Here is a 6333-nt window from a genome sequence, read left to right as displayed (position 1 = left end):
TTCATATGACTTCTGCTGCTTTGGTGGAACCCTTCCCGCCACACACACAGCCTCGGCGACATGCTCCTTGAACGCTCGAATTGGCATATCTTTCATTTCTTTCAATGATGACTTATTCGTCGTGGTTTTTCTTTTGGGTCAAAAATGTTAGCTATTTGCGCCATATGTGGGGTCATTCAAAATGCTTTGGCATTTCGAGTACGTGTATTTTCAGCGTTTAATTCACATTTAAGATTCTTATGACGTTGTTTAATTTTTTTTTCATTTGCTATTTCGTCATCGAGAATCACTTTTAGGCCGTACTTATTTCCTTTGTTTCCTCTCTTTCTCTCTCTTCCTCTGTTTCTTTGATGAATCGCTCGGTACCGCGATATTGTTGAGCGTACATCGGACCTCTGCCTGGCAACACAGTGGATTCCAAGCAAAGACACAACCATCATGGTTTGATTCGCTTTCATAACGGTAAATTTACATGTCTTTTGATGTAGAAAATATATTTATATGAAAATACGGTATGAAAATGATATGCGTTTCGATGTGCCACACACACTCGCACACACACACACGGGAATGTGTCTCGGGTTGCACAACAAAATATAGTAAAACCAAGAGAGATGCCGATTCGTGTGAACATTGCCATAATGAAATTCTCTATAATCAAGCTAAAATAAAATAACCGTCATAAATGAATTTGACACATTTTTTTTATTAGTTTTCTTCATTCATTCATTGTAACACACTGCCGACATCGGCCTCTCCGGCAATCCCAACGAATGTGCGGAGCCGAGCAAGCAAAGCCATTTAAGTAAAAGAGTCTAATTTAATTATACGTTGTTCCAATTCGTAGAGAATTTTCCACAAAACAATGAGAAAAGACGATGAACATCACATCGACATAGTTATTGCTGTTGAAATGTTTCGCTGTATTCGCAATTACATCCTTTATTTTTCGCCCGAAAAACTAATAATAATTTCCAGTTTCTCTTGGAAAACGTTCGTCGGTTGGCTGTCTGGTTCATCTTTTTCGATTTATTATTGAAGAAAAAAGAAACAAATTTAATGAAAATTTTTCCCTTTTCAGTTTCATATCCAACGAAGAACAACAAAAAAATTAACATTACAAATGCATGCAAACGCGGCCCAGCATGAAATCAAAATCAGTTATAATAATAATTGTTGTTCGAAAATTTTTACACGGGTCTGATCAGTCAATCATTTAAATGCCGCACGCAACGTAATTTCCCATTTGGTGGACCATATACCGATATATAATATAAATAAAAAGAATTACATTGGTAATCCCGAACTTTTCCGTACCGTTGTCTTGCATTGTCCGTAGGTACTTTTGGTTATTTTTTGTGAATTTTCTTGAAATAAAGGCAGTGAAAATATAATAATGAAAATAAAGTGAAAAATCGGTCACTTTAACTAAAACTTCGACAATTTTGTATGAGAGGTACCCGTTAATCGATTTTGATTGGCTTCAAACCTTCTGAGGTTTCATTTTTTGGAGAAAAAACAAGATTCTGAAAGTTTCATGTTGATCGCATTTGCAGAAGTTTGGTTTTTGGCCCTCAATTTTTTCCAAGAAAATATCGACAAAAATTGAGGACAAAAAACCAAAGTAGACTGAAACTGGATACTGGAGATTTTGCATTGACGTTTCCGACTGTAAACATGACAACAATTCATATGCGTGTACTGTCAAAGTCACTTTGTCATGCGTCATTCACATTAATCCTTTGATTGATTGTGGTGAACAGTGGTGAGATTGGAAACGCCATACATTTTATATACATTATTTGTTTGGGAATTATATTCATTTATTTTCTTTTATTGTTGATATTCGGGCTCTGCAAAGCCTAGGCTTCATCCACGATTTGTTATTCAAAGAAATGTTATGAAAAAATCGTGAGTTTGCACTGTCAAAACTTGTGTGGTTTTTCATATGATTTTGAAGTCATCGAATATTGTCACCCGTTCACACATTCGATGAACTTGCTACACCTAGTGTTAGTATAGTTTATTGCTGACGTTTTCCAATCCACCATACGTATTTACATGTGTGTGTACATCAAAATGTCAAAGTTGTCAAGAATCCAACCGTTTTCGTCGTTCTTTCTGCAAATGCGATCAACATGAAACTTTCAGAATCTTATTTTTTCTCCAAAAAATGAAACCTCAGAAAGTTTGAAGACAATCAGAATCGATGAACGGGTACCTCCCATACAAAATTGTCCAAAAATCGGTAATTTTAGTCAAAATTTCCAAAAATTTGTATGGGAGGTACCCATAAATCGATCCTGATTAGTTTCAAACTTTCAGAATTTTATTTTTTGAGTTATCGTGTTAACAAACACCAACGACGACGGCACACGAACGGAAAAGTGTCTCAAAAAGTGGTTTTCTACACGTTTCATGAGTTTTTATGATGATCTTAACCAATTTTGCGAAAAAAAATGTTTTCGGGAGCAATTTCTATACTTTCCCTTGACACGGTGTACGGAAAAGTAATATATTTAAGTCCAATAGAGAGCACAAGAAAAAAAAAACGAGAAATAATGATAAATAAACATGTAAATATCGGTTCAGCTGGTATGGCAAAGTAAACACTCCACTTCTCGTTTATTCGCTACACTCGAGAATCGAGAAATAGTTACCAGAGAGTGAGAAAGAAAGAGTTATAACATACACACAATAGACATAACCCATATTCATTGGGTTTTTGTGTATTATTCATAAAACATATCATTATCTCTCACTCGAAAAATATGAAAATAAATTAAACAATTTACAGTTGTGTTTTTAATTGACAATGTGTTTAGTGTGTAGTAAAAATGTGTTCTCGTTTTTTTCTCGTTTCGTTTGAGATAACAAAAATTCAATTGGAAATTATGTGAAGAGAACACACAGAACAAAGGGCTATGTGTCGCCGTCGTCGTTAACTTGTTGGATGTCATAAAAAAATAGTGCTTTGTGCGTGTGCACAACGATGTAGGTACCGAAATGGAGTACTTTTTTTTTGTAAATTTTTCGGTTGATTTCGAAATTTTTGTTTTGTCAAAACTGAGTGTGTGGTGTTGTAAGTTTCTAGTTCATTCAATAGCTCAAATTTCTTATTGTTGCTGGCGGGCGGCGGCGGTGGTGTTTTTCGTTGCTTGCTCGTTGATTTATTTTTCTTTCTCCTATTTTTTTTTTCTTCTGTTTTATTACGAACAACAAATGTTGAACACTTTTGGCTGTGTGGCCGAGAGCAGGCGACATACAATCAGCCATAGTAACAATATTTTATATTTGCAGCGGTGTGATTACACATCACATTGTCAGTACACACTGTATATATGCCAAGAGTTGTGATCGCACAATACAAGAGTTGAGAGAGAGAGAGAGAAAGAGAGAGAGAGAGAGAGCGCGCGAGAGATGCCCTCAAAATGATACACTTTTATAATACCCAACAATTCATAATTCGCTTAATGAAGCGCCAGTGCTCGCATTTTAAAAGTGGCAATAACACCGTGCAACAATTTTGAACTTTTTTTTGCCTATCGAGATTTCAAGTCCCCGGTTTTAGAGGGCCAAAAACCAAACAAAACTGCATCATTACTTTTTCTGGGTGACGTGCATATAAGAAAGTTATCGATTTCGGTAAGCTCCAAGGTAGCGTCTGTCAACATGGCACAGTGAATTCTGATTTGGAACTCTGAAATTATGACAGAAACCTACATTACTTGGAAAGTAAGACCTTCCCATAATTTTTGGTATCCTAAAATTTGAGAACAAATGTTCGATTTTTGTTCGAAATATAACCGAATTTGTTCGGGAGGTACCCTAATTTTTCATCCGATTGACTTCAAATTTGGTATGGATTAGTTTTTTCACGAAAAAATTAGATTTCAATACCAAAATTGCAGTTTTATCTGCAAGAAAATATAGTCACCGAACAAAGTTTGCTATTTTTCAGTTTTGGTGAGTTCAAACATGTTTTGTGCTATATCTCCCGACCGATTTTGATGAGTAAACGATTTTTAAGTAATGTAGGTTTCTGTCATAATTTCAGAGTTCCAAATCAGAATTCACTGTGCCATGTTGATAGACGCTACCTTAGAGCTTACCGAATGATGCAGTTTTGTTTGGTTTTTGGTCCTCTAAAACCGGGGACTTGAAATCTCGATAGGCAAAACAAAGTTCAAAATTGTTGCACGGTGTAATTCCATAAAAGAGGCTGCGCTTCAGCAAATATTTGTAGGCAAATACAGTGAAAAGGCGATGTAATCGTGAAAAGTGTAGGGAAAAAACTTGAAAAAATTCATTGAAATAAGAATAAAAAACCAAGCCAGAGAGATAACGACGCGTGTAATGTTACAAGTTACGCATTTCATTTTGAATACGAGAATCTTTTCGGCCATGTATGTAGTTGGGCTGTAGTGAGCGAACGCGTTATCTGGGCTCCATTGTGTCAAGAGCTTGAAACATGGAATTCGGGTACTCGAATCCGAGTACATACAGTTTTATGAGACCTGTTTGTTCTTTGTGTGTGCGTTTTTCTCTTCTGTCATTCGTGAAAAGCGCACATGTCATAAATTTTTATTAAGAAACCCAACAAATAGTGTCGCGTCGGAATGTGCGTGTATTAAAACCGAAAATTACAATGTGTGCCATTGTACTGTTGTATTTGTTGATATGACGCCATCGACGTCATTCATTTCCAGGGCTATTTCGTATTTCCCAAGAAATAAAAAATGTGTCAAACCATCAATAAATTGTGATTGACAGCCACAGTTGATTCAAACGGATCGTTAATTAAATACGCGCTTCTATTTTTCTTTTCGTTCTATTCCTTTTCTCTCTCGCTCACTTTTCATTCATTCCAGTCGGTGCATTTGATATGACTGATGGCCCGTATGCAATGATCACCCGTTTTTATAATGACAATGAATTTCAAATGATGACAAGCAATTAAATTCCTTATCGAAATCTGCACTGAAAGAGCCTCACACATACACACACGATGCAGCGTGCTTGCGGCAAACGGTAAAACTGTGAAATGATAACGAACATTATTTGCAATTTGAATTGCAAACAAGAAAAATGGCGTGAATTAAATTGAAATATATGCCTCTCGCAATGGAAAAGATGCCGAGAAAATCTGAGGTTTTTTTGTTCGTATTAAAATAAAAGAACCACAAAGAAACTCGGCGCTCTCAATTAGACTGTGTGTATTTATCAACCATTACACACCTATTTTATGCCGACGATGAAAAATAGTAGATTAACAAAGCAGAAAAAATTGCTCATTTCCCGTCTCTTTGGATGGGTTTTCCCTCTTTCTCTTTCGGCTCGCGCACTCAGTCAGCCAGTCGGTGTGTGTGTATATTTCAATTTTCACGGTATTCGTTAGCTTGGATTTAAGCATGCTTGACGCTATTCGCGCAGCCCATGCTCAAAGCGATAATTTGTAATTAATTATCTCTCTTGTCTGTCTCCAGTGTCTTACGACCTAATCACGACATAGCGCCTGAGCCCAACCTGAGCTAATGATCACAACAGACCCAATGACACACACACATTCTTTTGACGATCGTAATTTACATCATTAAACAAAATCTAAAGAAAGAAAAATAACGACGATCTCCCCCCAAAAAAAAAATTAGTCGCATTTAACCAATTTTTTTGGGATTACTATTTTGAGCTGTTTTTCTTCTTCGGAATCTGTTTAGTAGCTGTGACCCACAAACAGAAAATCATCAAAACAAAGAGACAAGATGAAATGAAGAATGAATTGTAAAGCGTAAGCGTTTGTAATGTCATTTACAAGTTAAGCATTGCTATTTTGTGCATCCACACACTCACAAAAAAAGGCCATTTTAATTTTCTACCAATGAAATTTATGATTGACGTCTTTCGCTTTTTTAATTCGTTGGTGTGCTTTTTTACCACTTTTGATCGCTCTTCTCTCTCTCTCTCTCTCTCTCTCTCTTTCTCTCCATTTGTTTTGCTCGGCATCCGTGTGAGCATATTTGTTGCTTTGAGCACTTGTGACGCACATAAACAAAACATAGTCGTCCTGTCCCTATTTCCATCTCAAAACGATGACAAATGTCATTAAACGGAGAAATTGCGCGACGAATGACAAACATCCATATTAGCGACATCGAAGACTCACCGATTTACACATGAAATTTATTCTTTTTTTTATTGGATTCACACGAAAAATAACTTTCAGTGGCCCGAAAAGGTGATGGTGGGTAAATGAAAAAGCACGTGTGTTTGAATGCCATATCACAGTCACACACACACACACACACACACACACACACACACACACACACACAC

Source organism: Sitodiplosis mosellana, unplaced genomic scaffold (genome assembly GCF_009176505.1).
Source record: "Sitodiplosis mosellana isolate CC-2019 unplaced genomic scaffold, AAFC_SMos_1.0 Smas_scaffold_1, whole genome shotgun sequence".
Taxonomy (NCBI): Eukaryota; Metazoa; Arthropoda; class Insecta; order Diptera; family Cecidomyiidae; genus Sitodiplosis; species Sitodiplosis mosellana.
This window is presented reverse-complemented; position numbering follows the sequence as displayed.